This window comes from Natrix helvetica, assembly GCF_964273705.1.
Source record: "Natrix helvetica genome assembly, chromosome: 4".
Classification (NCBI taxonomy): Eukaryota; Metazoa; Chordata; class Lepidosauria; order Squamata; family Natricidae; genus Natrix; species Natrix helvetica.
The window spans coordinates 171,824,243-171,838,795 of record NC_138550.1 but is presented as its reverse complement, the minus strand read 5'-3'; positions in this window follow the sequence as shown (position 1 = coordinate 171,838,795).

Genomic DNA, 14,553 nt, shown 5'->3' with positions numbered 1-14,553 from the left:
GGCAAAAACACAGGAAGAGCGGTTACAGGATTTGGGTTTAAGTTAGAGAAAAGAAGGACCGGGGGTGACACGAGAGCAGTCTCCCAATATTTGAGGGGCTGCCACAGAGAAGAGGGGAATCAACCTATTCCGCAAAGCACCCGAGGGCAGGAGAGGAGGCGATGGATGGAAACTGATCAAGGAGAGGAGCAACCTGGAACTAAAGAGGAATTTCCTACCAGGGAGGACAATTAGCCAGTGGAAGGGCTGCCTTGCGAGGTTTCCAAGAAGAGATGGCACAACCGCCTGTCTGGAGTGACATGGGGCAGGGATGGGGAACCTTTTCAGCACTGAGTGCCCAAACTGGAACATGTATGCATGTGCGTGTGCCCAACCACTGGACACCTGAAGACCAGCTGGCTGGCACACCCAGGCCTGTTTTTTGCCTGTTTCTGGGGCTGTTTAGGGGCATTTTGGGGCCATTTTTCAGGCTGTTTTCAGGTTGTTTTTGTAATGGTCTTCGTGGGCACAAGCTGGTCTTTGCAGGAACTGGAGCACTGGAAAATGGCCTGAAAAGGACCCAGAGAAGGCCCGAAAAAGTGCCTGCTTTTTGGGCATTTTCAGGCCGTTTTCCGGAACTCTGGTACCTGCAAAGACCAGTGTATCAGAAATCAGAAGAGTGGCTGGCGACGGCGCAAGTGCCCACAGAGAGGGCTCTGCATGCCACCTCTGGCACGCTCGCCATAGGTTCGCCTATCATGAATATAGGGCTCCTGCTTGAGTAGAGGGTTGGACTAGAAACCCCCCAAGATCTCTTCTGATTGGTTGATTGGTTGACTGGAGCCTACAGGCCAGCTCTGGGGCCCCTGCAGCACCCGGGGCTTCTCTTGATCCTTGCAGACAACGGCCTCTGCTGGAAGAGACTGGGAGAAGGAAAAAAAATGGTGGGAGGGGGCTCCCTGCAGTCCCTGGAGGTGTCTGGGGGGGTGGGAATGAGCCAAAGGTGAGGAGACTGCAATAGACACTCCACCCATTTCAACATCAGGGATCCATCGGGTGGGTTGCTGCGGGCTTTGCTGCCGGTTTGCTTCACATGTCTGTGCAGTTGACTGCAAATTGTTCTGTGCATGCAAAGAACATGAAAAAATTACTGAAAAACATGCTGGCATCAGCAACGGCGACCTGGGAACAGGTTTGGGGGCCTGGCCAGCCTGGATCCCTGCCAGTTCTGCCACCAAGGCCAAAATACCACTACCACTCGCCGGAACTAGTGTGAACCAGTAGCAACCCGCCTCTGGGACCCATCCTGGGCAGGCTGACCAGGCCCAGAAAAACGGGGGGGGAGGGGGGCAGTGCCAGTAAAAGTTCCAGGCTCTGCCAACAGAGATGTCCTTGGAAGGTGGCACAACCGGCTCAGGACGGCCCTTCCGGCACCCCATTACTCTATTCCTCCTGCTTCTTGTTGCTCCACAGCCTGCAGGCATGGCCAGGGGCCCCGGAAACCACCCTCGACCACCCGCCCACAAACGCCCAGCGAAGCAGCCCGAGTCGGTTCCTCGCGCGGTCACGAGGTGGCGCTGTTGGCTCGCATTCCCTCTCCGACGCCCGCCCGCTTCCGCCGGGCATCCCAGCCCACGCCGCTGAAGCTCACGGGCGAGCGGCATTTCCACGCAGCGCCTGGGCTTTCTCCTCGCAGCGAGCGGAGCGCAGCAAGCCCCGAGCCCGTCCGCCGCAGCTTTCTGGGGCGCTGGCCCTCGCCTGGGTTCCGCTGCAGTGCCGGCTCGGCTTCCGCTTGGCGAGATTTGCTGGCTCGTGGGGGCGATTCCTGAAACCGGCATCTCTCGCCCCCCCTCCGCTGCTCCCTTTGGCATTCCTGGGGGCGGGTGAGGGGTGCAGGGCCAGGCGGCGGCGGCGGCGGGGTGTTTGTCTTTCCCGGCCCAAGGGAAGGCAGCAACCAAACGGCGTGGCGAGGGGTGGGTGCCTCCTGTTTCTGGCGCCCCTTTCCAGATGGGAGACGATTTCGAGCAGGCGGGGTCGGCTTCTCTCTCCCCGCGTAAGCAGCGCCGGGGCGAGATCTGCCTGGAGCCCCACCTCCGCCGGGGAAGCTCACGTCACTCTTTGCTCCAGCCTACCTGACGGGGTTGTTGTTGAAAGGTCACTTTCCCTGTTGAAGGAGCTGCTGGAGGAGCGAGGGGAAAGATTGATGGGAGCCGTTGCCCTCTGCGCCCGAAGCCCGGAAGGGGAGAGTCGGGGGGGGGGGGCTCCCTCGGCAGTTCCCCGCCCCCCAGCCTTCTCCCAGAAGCCTTCCAGAAGTGACGGGGGGCGGGTAGCCCCCTCCTCACGTAGGCGTCCCCCTTATCTCCCGTGGCGCTGCGCGGTTCGTGTTGCGACTGGAGCTTTCAGGAATGGGGCGAGGTCTTTGCTCGAGGGCGGCCAAGGCGGCGCCGAGCCGATAAGGGCCCTGCCCATCGCGGCCAGGCTGAGCGGCACGTTTCGGGCAAAACTTTCCTCGGAGTTAGGCGGCCCTTTGGATCGCGACCAAACTGCGCTCTCCGGCCCAAGGCCGACTTAGTTCGGGTAGGATGTCGTGCAGAGCCCGGCCGGGGCCGATGCAGTCTGCTGCATTCTGATGACCGGCAGAGTCTTCGGCTGGTCGCCCAGTTTGCCCTCTGCTCGGAAGCCCCGCTGCGAGCGAACCAAAGAGCCTGCGCTCGTGGGGAACCCGAGGGCGAACCAGGGAAGCCTCCCCACGCGGGGCTAAGAGGAACTCGGGTTATTAACTGCAGCCCTGGGGGTTTCTTGCCTTGGGCAAAAGACGAAAAGCGGCCAAATTCCCGGCTCGAGTGTGGCTGCGGGGCTGCGGAGGGACGGGCACTTGGGGACGCAGAGGACGGCCCCCCCCCCGGTCCCTCTGCCGGGCCAGTCCCCAGCCGACGCAGCTCTTCCTCCGGGGCTGAGGCTCTCGGAGCGACCAATGAGAGCCCCCAAGGCGGCTTCCTTGGGGGGCGCTGATTTCTTTCTTTCTTTAGCGCTTCATTTGTTGCCGGCCGGGAGTGGCGCGGGGCGGAGGGAGCCCTCTGGGCCGCGTGACCACCCCAAGGCTTCCTAGCAGCGTGCCCTTGACCGGGTCTTTTGCGCAGAATGGGCTTTGTAGTTCAGGAGCCCAGAAGCAGGAGGTAGAGCCCGGTTCGCCCCTCCCCCCCGGCAACAAAGCCCGGCTCGGGCCGGAAGCCTTTCGGCCGGGCCCCCGTCAACTCCAGGCGAACCAGGAGCCCATAAGACTCGGCGTCCTAGGGGTGGGGCGGGGGTGGGCAGTGGGTCAGGATGGCCCCGGAAAGCGGTTGAACCCATGGCATTAGAAGTAGGAGGGAAGCGACGGGGTGCGGGTGGCCTGGCTCACCAGCAGCATTTCCAATTCAAATCCCAACGTCCCCCGCCCCCCCTTAATGCAGGCTGGTGCTGTCTACCGGTACTCGAACTGGGCGCCCCTCGGGGGCCAATTCAGGCCAGGGCATGACTGGCAGCGCAAGGGCGCCAGAGCACCCCTTACACACTCACCCCCCTCCCCATTCTTGCCGGAAGATGCAGCCGGCAGAATCTGAAGGGAGGGGCTGCCTACACCTGGCCTTGCTCCCCCTTTCTCCTGTGGCAGGGGTCAGCGGAGGGGAATGGGCTCTGCCCAGGAGGCGCCCTGGGAAAAGCGGCCTGGCAGCGGGAGCTCCTCTTTGGGCGATCTTGCACGGGGTGCCCAGCTGCAGCTTCCTCGACTGCTGTGGGCAGGGCAGCTGTCCTTGGGGAGGGGTCGCCCCTGCTGCAGGGACGGACTGGAAGTGGCTGGGACCAAGCGATCCCGCTCGGCCCCCTCCCTCCTTGCAAAAGACTCTGTGAGGCTCCCTGCTTTTCCTGAATCTGGAGCACAGAAGAGCTGAAATGCACCAATGCGCCTTGGTGGTTCACTTCTTAATTGTGGCACACTGCTGACTTCATCATCAGATGCAGGAAGGGAGCACTGCAGCGTTTCTGCCCATTCCTCCTTCCCTCTGCAGTTTCCCCTCTTGCCTATTTAGATTTATTTATGCATCATATTGATATTTATCTAGTATGATATTTCTAGACCGTCCCAGTTAAAAAGGCGGGGAACCCTGTGCATTACTGAGGGAAACAGGGAGAAGCCAGCAAGTTACAACTCCACAGAGTCATAGAATCAACAAGGCTGCACTGAGGCTTCGGTGCGCCGTCATTGCAAAGCCAAATCGACATAAAACAGGGTTATGGGGCCATCTGGAACTCAAGAAGGAGGGAACCGAGCTGATCTCGAGGAGCCGGGAGGGGGTTCCTTGTGGGGTTGGGCTATTCCCAAGAAGTCCTGTCTTTCAGATGCCTTTTCTCCCAATGTAATTATGGCACTTTCTTTTTAGAAAAAAGAAATGCCTCCCTTTGCGTTGGTGGTCCTGATCTTTGGCTTAGCACAGCAGTGTGAAACTCAAGGCCCACGGACCAGATCAGGCCAGTGCTTAGATCTGGCCCCCTGGGCCACCCTGGAAACAGGGAAGGATCGGCCCTTGGGCCTCTGCCAGGGAAAACGCTGCCAGCCCTCCCGACCTCCGTTTTCCCTGGCAGAAGGCTGCAGGAGGCTGTCGCAGCCTAAAATGGAGCTCAGGAGCCCGTTTTCTCTGGCAGGGCACTGGGCCACCAAAGTGACATTGAACTGGCCACCCCCACTCTGCCCCCCACCCTCCAAGGTCAAACACAGCCCTGATGCGGCCCTCAAGGAAATTGAGTTTGATCCCCCTGGCTAAGCGCACCCCCCCCCCCGATCGGTCACCGGAAGGCAAATCCACAACACTGTGTTTCCCTCATTTTGGCCACAGCGGGAGGGGGAATTGACTGAAGAAAGCAAATGATGTTAGTGGTGAAGGGAAACCAGGCCACTAAAGAACACGATGGCCAGAGACCCCCCCCAAGGCGGGCACCCACTAGAGCACAAAAATAGACGTGCCAGATCGGAAGACGTGGAGAGACCACCTGGGCCAGAGAATCGCCAAGAACCGGACTCAGCTGGAGGGACAATGCCTTCTTCACCATCACGGCAGGGCTAAGCCCTGGGATGAAAACCTGGTGGTCCCCTCCTGTCTAGCCCAGGTGAGTCAGGAAGGTGGGGCAGCTGCAGCCTTATGGCTCTGACTGACAGGGGGAAAAAACCCCAATAAAAGACAAATGTTATTGTGGCCGCTTCCTTTCCCATGGAGCTTTGAAATGCACAACGACAAATATCAGCTCCCTGCTACAACTCCACTGAGAAATACTATGGGTTAATCTCATCAGGTAGAAACGGAATAAAACTTTGCTTGGAAAAAATAAGAAAGGCAACATGGCATTTTATTTTTAAATAGTTGCATGCAAGGTTTTCAATAGAAGAGGTGTACAGTAGAGCTGATATATATTACCGTAATTAAAAAAGGAATCCCTGCGGATTTTATTACACTAATTGTTGCTGATTATGGGGGTCCGTGCTCAAGGACATTGAGTCCGCGATGCCCGAAGGCGTTTCCAGGGTCATGTGGTCACCATGACATTGCAGAGTGTTGTTACCTTCCCACAAAAGGGGTACCTATTTATCCACTCGCACTTGCATGCCTTCAAACTTCTAGTTTGGCAGGAGCTGGGTGAGGACAGGAGCTCACCCCGTTGTGTGGCGCTCAGGACTCAAACCTCGGCTGCCGGCTTTCCAGCTGACAAATCCATCATCTTAACCGCTGAGCCACCGTGCTGCCCGATATGTATTATTCTGCACACCATAATTTTAAATAATAAATAATAGTATACAACAACATTAAGTCAGAGCTGCCAATTCTTTGGCCGCTGTTGGCTTACATTTGCATTGAATTTCTCCCCAAGAACCAAGGATGGTGTCATGTATCGGCGTAATCCATGTGCAGATCCAGGCAGTGGGTCTTTTGCAACTGACAGATGGAAATGTTGTCAATGCCTAGATTTTCTAAGTGCTGTGGTACCCAGGGTGCCGATAACCCCTGGGGCCATCATAGCTGCTTTATGCCAGATCCTTTCAACTTTGATTTTCAGATCTTGGTTTTTTGTCTTCTATCCCCTGATATTGCTACACTTTCTGCTTTTCAACCCCATTAAATCTGGAGTGTTATGAGCTAAGACCTCCCCAGTTTGTATTCAGAAACGCTACAATATTTTAACCTGCTCATTATTACTATATTATTTTGGTTCACCACACAGCCAGATGTTCAGACTGGATTCGGCAATATTATCCACCTATTGGACTCTTTCTGAAGGATAGGCAGAGGTATCCCTGGAGGATGTAAGCTTATTATTTATTACATTTAATATAATTGCCGACTCTAGTGGAACCCTGTGCAGTTTACAAACTATAATTAATAATTGAAACAATTAAAAATATAAACAAAACAGTGCAGACTCAGAACCACAACTGAAATAAAACTCAGCAAATTAATAGAAGGAAGAAAGAGGAAAAGATAGAACTGCTCATTCAGATCAGTGAGAATTATTGGATCTCTCCTAATTTAGAACAGGCCAATTTAAGTCTGATGTGAAGATGTGTCTATTTGTACAAAACACACAAATCCAGATTCTGTACATGGTGGGGAGACAATTATTGCCAGAGGCATCGTGTACCAACTGGTGGAAAGAGAAAAAAAAATTAGTGATAGGGTTTTCCTCTTTGTGTTGTTTATTTATATTACATTTATATGCCGGTCATCTCACGGTTTGACAGGTGACCTTGGCCCGTCTCTGCCCCTGGGGTTGGCCCATTCTCCTCTGAGCAGGAAGCTGGTGGAGAAAAGCCACCAACAGCTGCTTCTGCTTGATTAAAAGGCCTCCACAAACTTCTCCCACCTTTGGCGGTTCGTGCCCAAACTCACGTGCCCCTGCGTGCAACAGAGATCCGTGCGGGGAGTCTGAGCGGGCAGCATGCCACCTGGCAGGAGAGGGTGGCAGAGTGGCTGAATGTGGAGTGGAGGTTTCCCTGCCCACTCAGCCCCCTCCCACCATGGCATCTTTAGAGAGCCTCATACTGCCCTCCTGGTGGTGGTGGGGGGTCAGGGGGAGAATTCCCCATTTGTGGCCCTTCCTCGACTTACCATCGCTCACTGAGTGACAGTTCAAAGTTGCCATGGCATTGAAAAATCAAAAAGTGACTTATCACCAGTTTCACACTTACAACCCTTGCAGCAACTATGTGGTCATATTTGATCAAAATTTGGTCACTTGACTCTGAAACCGATGGAAACCCAGCAAGGATAGATCTCCATCTCAGCCTGAGGTCTCGGACAGCTTAGTGGAAAACCCCACGGAGGGAGCCAGTAGATGCTGGGGAAGGGTCTCATTCCAGAAGTCAGGGTCCATGACGGGGAAGGTTCTTCCCAGGTCCCAAAAGAGGGCGGATCCCAGTTTGCCAACCCAGCCAGGCAGATACAAAATAAGAGAACAATCAAATTGGAAGGTGCAGCGTCGCCAGCTGCATTAGGGTGGGCTCAATCATGGGATGAAATAAAAGAATGACAGCAAAGTTTCCTTGAGATGATATGAGCCCCGAATGTGTTCTGGAGCCTGCTTTTATTAAGTCAGAAGGCATTCAAAAAGTTTCCGTTATACATCGTGTGATTACATGATTGGTTACCTGCTTGTGGCAGGGCAGAACTAAACAGGTTAGCATACAGCCATATAATTGGTTAAAGCTTTCTATAGGATGTGGTTTTTTCTCTCCTGTCCGGAGTTCTCTGGACAGGCTCTGTGGTTAGCATTTCTTGCATAAACAGCAGGTGTTGAAGCATAGCAAAGGATGTGGTTTTCAATGTCGTTAGGCTACCTTGTCAGGTTGACTTTAATGTGAAGCAAAGTTGCTTGACCATTGCAAAAGATCCCAACATCTCCTCCTTTCTTTTTTTATTTCAATGGAAAGGCTGTGGCGGTTGGAGCCGGAGTGTGGCCCAGGCCCCTCCGGGCCCGAGATTCACTATCACTCACTGACCACTGGACACAAGGTCAAGTCCTCCAACTCAGCCTGTATCGTTGACCTTACCCTGATGTTTTTTTTGAGGAGATGTTTGTATGGTTTGCAAAGTGAGCTAAAGGATTGACTCATCCTCTTCACTCACGATGAAATTATTTGACACCTCATCCTGAGGTATGGGTTGGTAGGTCCCTCTGCTTTCGAGGTCCCAGAGGGTATTCTGGGATTGCAACAGCATGGTCTTCAATGAATCTATTCTAGATGTGATAAATGTAGAAAAGCAATTAAATAAGCATGGGCCAATTGTGCACACTAATACAAGCAAAATTAATGGTCCTATAAGAGCACTTAGCAAAGTGTTGAGCCAAGGGGAAAGGTTATACCAGTTTCCAAACCATCCTTGTTGATCTTCCCTCTCCTGTTTTCATTTATTCAGGCCTTCTCTTGAGTTTTGTCATAGAGTCCTGCACTATGCCAGAGTGGTCTGCATAAAAACAACATTCTTCCCTTAAGGCCACACATAACCCCCCCCCTTCTTTTTTTAAAAAAATAAATCGAGTCCTCTTCTGTTTTGCAAAACCACTTCTGAGAGGGAGGTTAAAGATTGTCATGTTAGGCAAAGTATTGTTAGGAATACAGTCATGTGGATGTAACTTGGGATGGAATTGGCAAACATGGTGATCTGGAATTCACAAGGGGTAGCCTGGGAGTATAAAGTCACACATCAATGGTTGCAGACTCAGGAGACGGGGAGGCAGGCAGTGGAGATGGGTGGGGTGCCGGTGCAAAGTAAGGCCGGATACAGCGACCAGGAACCCACAAGACTTTGTCAGGCAGTTGGACTGCTGCGTAGCCTCTTCCCCAGGTGATGAGATCAGCGGGCCCTCTCCAGGCAGGATCTGGGAGTTGGCGATACCAAACCTGAGGGCGGGGGAGAGAGAGGGAGGGGGAAGAAAAATGCCTTGTGGCAGCAGAAGAGGCAGGAGTGCCATTCAAGTTTAAAAAATTCAAGGAAAATAAGCATAAGTTCAAAATGTTTTGCACCGTTGGGAGGTTAGGGAGGTTTTTCCCTTTTTTGTCAATGTGTCTGTCTAATGCATGTTTTAAGGTTTGGTTAGCCCTTTCAACCAAGGCTTGACCTTGGCTGTTATAGGGAATGCCAAACTTATGAGTGATTCCCCATTTCGAACAAAAGTCAGCAAAGGCACTGCTGGTATAAGCAGGGCCATTGTCAGTTTTGAGTTCATTTGGACGTCCCAGCGATGCAAAGGTACGAATACAATGATTAATAACATGTTTGGTAGATTCACCTCTTTGGGGTGAAGCCATGATGAACCCAGAAAAAGTATCAATAGATACGTGAATATACTTCCATGGGGAAAAGGAAGGATATTGGGTAACATCCATTTGCCAAATTTGACAACATTCAGTTCCTCTGGGATTGACACCCATAGGAATGGAATGAGACTGTTTACTACAAGTAGGACATTGTTGTAAAATTGCTGAGGCTTCGGCAGCAGTGATGCCAAATTGTCTAATGAGAGCCTTTTTGTTTTGATGAAAGTATGAATGACTTTCCCAAGGAGTGGGAGAGGTAAGAGGAAAGACAATTGTAGATGCAGAAGCAGCAGTGGCAGCTGCGTCAGCACGGTCATTGCCTTCCTGGATGATGCCAGGAAAAGGTTGATGACTTCTAATGTGAGAAACATGAAATGGATTTGACCTAGTATTGATAAAAGATTGTAAAGCTAAAAATAATGACATCAATAATGAAAGTTCCAGATGGTTCCGCCCCAGGCGCCTGATGGAACCTGATAGGTTCCAGATGGAGCTTGGGCCACCTCCTGTAACCTTGACCCGCCCCCGGGTAGAGGACCTGGTGGTTGCGTGGAATAATGTAACTACCGGGGCCTTGAACCGGGTGGCGCCTTTGCGGCCTCTCCGGCGGCAACGATCCACCCTAGCCCCTTGGTTTACCGAGGAGCTGAGGGTGATGAAATGCCGCAAGAGACGTCTAGAGAGTCGTTGGAGATCCTCTTGCTCCGAATTTGATCGAACACAGGCACGAGCCCATTTAAGGACGTACCTTGTGGCATTGAGAGCGGCCAAACGCCAATATTGTGCCACTCTCATTGCATCCGCAGAGAACCGCCCTGCCGCCCTGTTTCGGGTGTCCCGCTCCCTCTTGTTTCAGAGGCCCTTGCTCAAGAAGCCTTCCCTGGACCCTTTGGAGCTGGCCAATTATCGTCCTGTCTCCAACCTTCCCTTTCTGGCGAAGGTTGTAGAGAGTGTGGTGGCCTATCAGTTTCCATGACATCTGGAGGAAAATGATTATCTAGACCCGCGCCAGTCCGGCTTCCGCCCCGGTCACAGCACGGAGACGGCCTTGGTCGCGTTGGTGGATGATCTCTGGAGGGCCAGAGATAGAGGTTGTTCCTCTATCCTGGTCCTATTAGACCTCTCGGCGGCTTTTGATACCATCGACCATGGTATCCTGCTGCGCCGGCTGGAGGGGTTGGGGGTCCGGGGCACCGTTTTGCGGTAGTTCAGCTCCTACCTTTCTGACCGGACGCAGCGTGTGTTGGCAGGAGAAGAGAGGTCGACCCTACGCCCCCTTACTTGTGGGGTGCCACAGGGGTCGGTCCTCTCGCCACTCCTGTTCAACACATATATGAAGCCGCTGGGTGAGATCATCCGTGGTTTCGGGGTGGGATACCATCTGTACGCTGATGATACTCAGCTGTACTTTTCCACCCCGAACCACCCCAACGAGGCCATCGAAGTGATGTCCCGGTGTGTGGAAGCCGTACGGATCTGGATGGATGACAACCGACTCAAGCTCAACCCCTCCAAGACGGAGTGGCTGTGGGTACCAGCTCCCCGGTTCAGCCAATTAATTCCATCATTGGCCATTGGGGGCATTCAACTTGCCCCCGTGGAGCGGGCGCGCAATTTGGGCATCCTCCTGGATGCCCGGCTGTCCATGGATGACCATGTGACAACCGTGGCAAGGGGGGCGTTCCACCAGGTTCGCCTGGTGCGCCAATTGCGCCCCCTACTGGACCGGGACGCCTTACGTACAGTCACTCATGCGCTGGTGACGTCTCGTTTGGACTACTGTAACGCTCTCTACATGGGGCTTCCCTTGAAATGCACCCGGAGGCTACAGTTGGTCCAGAACGCAGCCGCGCGGGTAATTATGGGGAGTACTAGGTACTCCCATGTGACACCGTTCCTGCGCGAGCTGCACTGGCTTCCTGTGGTCTATCGGGTGCGTTTCAAGGTTTTGATAACTATCTTTAAAGCGCTCCATGGCTCAGGACCTAGTTACTTGCGGGATCGTATTCTGCCCCATACATCCCTGCGACCAATTCGCTCGCACAGAGAGGGCCTCCTCCAGGTGCCGTCCACTAGACAGTGTCGCGGGGTGGCGCCTAGGAGTAGTGCCTTCTCTGTGGCGGGCCCAGCCCTGTGGAATGACCTCCCTCCGGATATTAGGAATACCTCTGACCTCCGCTCCTTTCGTATTAAGCTTAAGACCCACCTATTCCAAGCAGCTGGCCTGGCTCAACTTTGATCTAACCATATCGCTCCTGACGGGTTTTTAACTGGGTATTTTAATTATATTTAATTATCTAGGGGTTTTTAAATACTGTATTTTAATTGTTTTTATTTATCAGCCGACCTCCTCCTTGTGTGTGTCTCGGTATATGTCTCTGTTATATGTTTGTTTTGTCCACATATTTATTTCATATGTTTCATTGTACGCCGCCCCGAGTCCTTCGGGAGAGGGTGCGGCTAAGAAATAAATAAATATATTATTATTATTATTATTATTATTATTATTATTATTATTATTATTATTATTATTATCAAAGAAGATTCAATAGAGGGAGATAAATAAGACATGTAGACGGAAGAAATAACTTGGAAAACATACAAACTATCTACTATAAGATTAAAGGGTTGATGTTGAAAGTGTTGAAAGGCCAATAAGGAAGCAGCTAATTCAGACCGTTGAGCAGAAGTTTGTTCAGATGTGGTTTTAATTATCCATTCACTATCCTGTTGCCAAGTGCATGCACGAAACTGCTTGCTTCCATCAGCAAAGACAGTGACTGCATTAGCAAGGGGAACAGGTGAGTAGGGGGAGGACCACTGAAAAGGTACAGTTTTTGGTTTGGAGCTTCTTTGTAGATTGTTCCTGTTTGCACCGCCCCCAAGGGCGTGGCACTAAGCCTTGAAATGACCAGGTTTCCCACAATTAAAACAATTTCCAGTAGGGCGGGAAGAAGCAGAGGAAGAAGAAGCAGGAAACGTGCCATGTTGTTGCAATGCAGCAGCAAGAGCCCCCATCTTGTGGTCAGTTGTACCCACGATGCAACAAGCCTAAAGGAAATCAGTTAAAATAACCCCGAGACAATTTGCTATAGGTTGAAGAACCTTTTGACAATCCCTATTAGTATTTTCATAAGCCAATTTCAGAGAAAGTTCCTCATTATCAATTTGTCTTTCTAGATTTCCTTGTAAACTGAGCTGGATTCAAACAAAAATGTTATTCACTCTCTCTGAATACATATTGTAATTTCTAAGTCATCTCTGTAAGAATTCCTAATAGGGCAGCAACTAGCGCTGCCGACAGACAAACAAACAAACAATCAACAGATCAATAAACAAATAAACAAACAAACGTGCCATCTGTTAAGTATGCAAAGTGCACGCAAAGATAAAAACATAAAAGAGAAAAAAAACAGCTTCAAAAATAAAACAAACAATCTAAATAAAATAATTTGAGTCAATATTAAAATTTTCCAAAAAGCAAAGTTGAATTAAAACTTCAGATGCAGGCATCAGATATCACCCTTTACCCCGCCTTTCTCGGCTGGCAGGAAGAGAAAAGAAAAAAAAAATGGTGAAAAGAACACAGCCCCCCCACTCCTGCCTTCTTCTTTTTTTATTAAAAGAGTTTTGTACAAACAGATTTTCCCCCTTTTCACCCCCCCGCCATACAATATAAATCTCATACAAATGCTATACCCCCCCAACCCCCCCACCAAAATTCACTTTCAAATATTATACCAAATACTTTGCCCCCTCCCCTCCCCCCATCTTAAAATAGATTACTCGTAACCCCTTTCCTCCCAACAAACACTATATAAATTTCTCTTAGATTAATAACACATTCATCCCATTTTCTAAGCTAATTTAACATCTATAACTCTTAATATAAATTTCTCCTAGCCTAACAATGTTTCATTAATCCCATCTTCTAATTTATTCATACATATATATTGCCCCACCCTCCACCCTAACCCTCCCCCACCTCCCACACAAACCCACCCCCCTGACTTCCGCTGTATACCACTCTAACAATTCCAAACATCCCATATACTATTTACTCTGATCATCTATCGGTCTAAACATTCTTACCTAAAGGCTACATAATAACTCCTAGTCTGGTATTTATTCTGTATATAATCAATCCATTTTGCCCATTCCTGTGTGTAATCCTCCTGTTTCTGAGCTTTTAAGAAAGCTGAAATTTTTGCCATTTCGGCGAACCCCGCCACCTTCTGAATCCATTGATCAATTGTCGGTAAAAAATCTTTTTTCCAATGTTGCGCAATCAACAACCTAGCTGCTGTGACCATATACAAGGCCAATTTTGTTTCCCCTTTGGTAAAATCCTTAGCTATACCCAATAAAAACATTTGCGGAGTGAATTGTATTCTTTTCTTAAATACATTCTGCATAACCCACCATATTTTTATCCAAAAAGCTTTAACCTTGTTACAAGTCCACCATACATGAAAAAAGGTAGCATCTAGACACCCGCATCTCCAACATTTTGGTTGAACATTTGGGTACATGCATGATAATTTTTTAGGATCTAAATACCATCTGTAAAACATTTTATAGAAATTCTCCCTTAAATTCTGTGACTGTGTAAATTTAACATTCTGGACCCATATTTTTTCCCACGTTTCCAACATAACCACTTCACCAAAATTCTGAGCCCATTTAATCATACAATCCTTAACCAATTCACTTTCTGAGTCTCTTTCTAACAGTACATTATATATTCTTTTAACTTGTTTTGGACCAGTCTCTTTTATCTGCTTAATCAGTTCCACTTCTTTATCCATAAAGCCGACCCTACGATCTTCTTCCCATCTCTTCTGTACAGTGACGTGCGGTGACGTTTATGACTGGTGAGGCTGGTGACATCATCAAACCACGTGGTTGCTCCGATCGCAGGGGCGCAGCCCAAACGGAGAAATTTCTTCAGCTCCAGCCTCAATCAGCGCAGCCGTGGTCCCCTTCATCTTGCCTCAGGAAGGAGGGGAATGGGACCACGTGTGCAGGGGAAGGGGATTGCGGCTCTGCTAATCTGAGGCTGTGCGCTGAGGAGCCGCCTGCACACGTGGTCCCATTCCCCTTGCAAGGATCCCGGGCTCGCCCAATGCAAAAAATGCCTGGGTACCGTGTTTCCCCGAAAATACAACCTGTCCTGCGCTCACTGACCTAGCATTATCCCGAAAGCACCAAGTTACAGGAGCCGGGGGTGG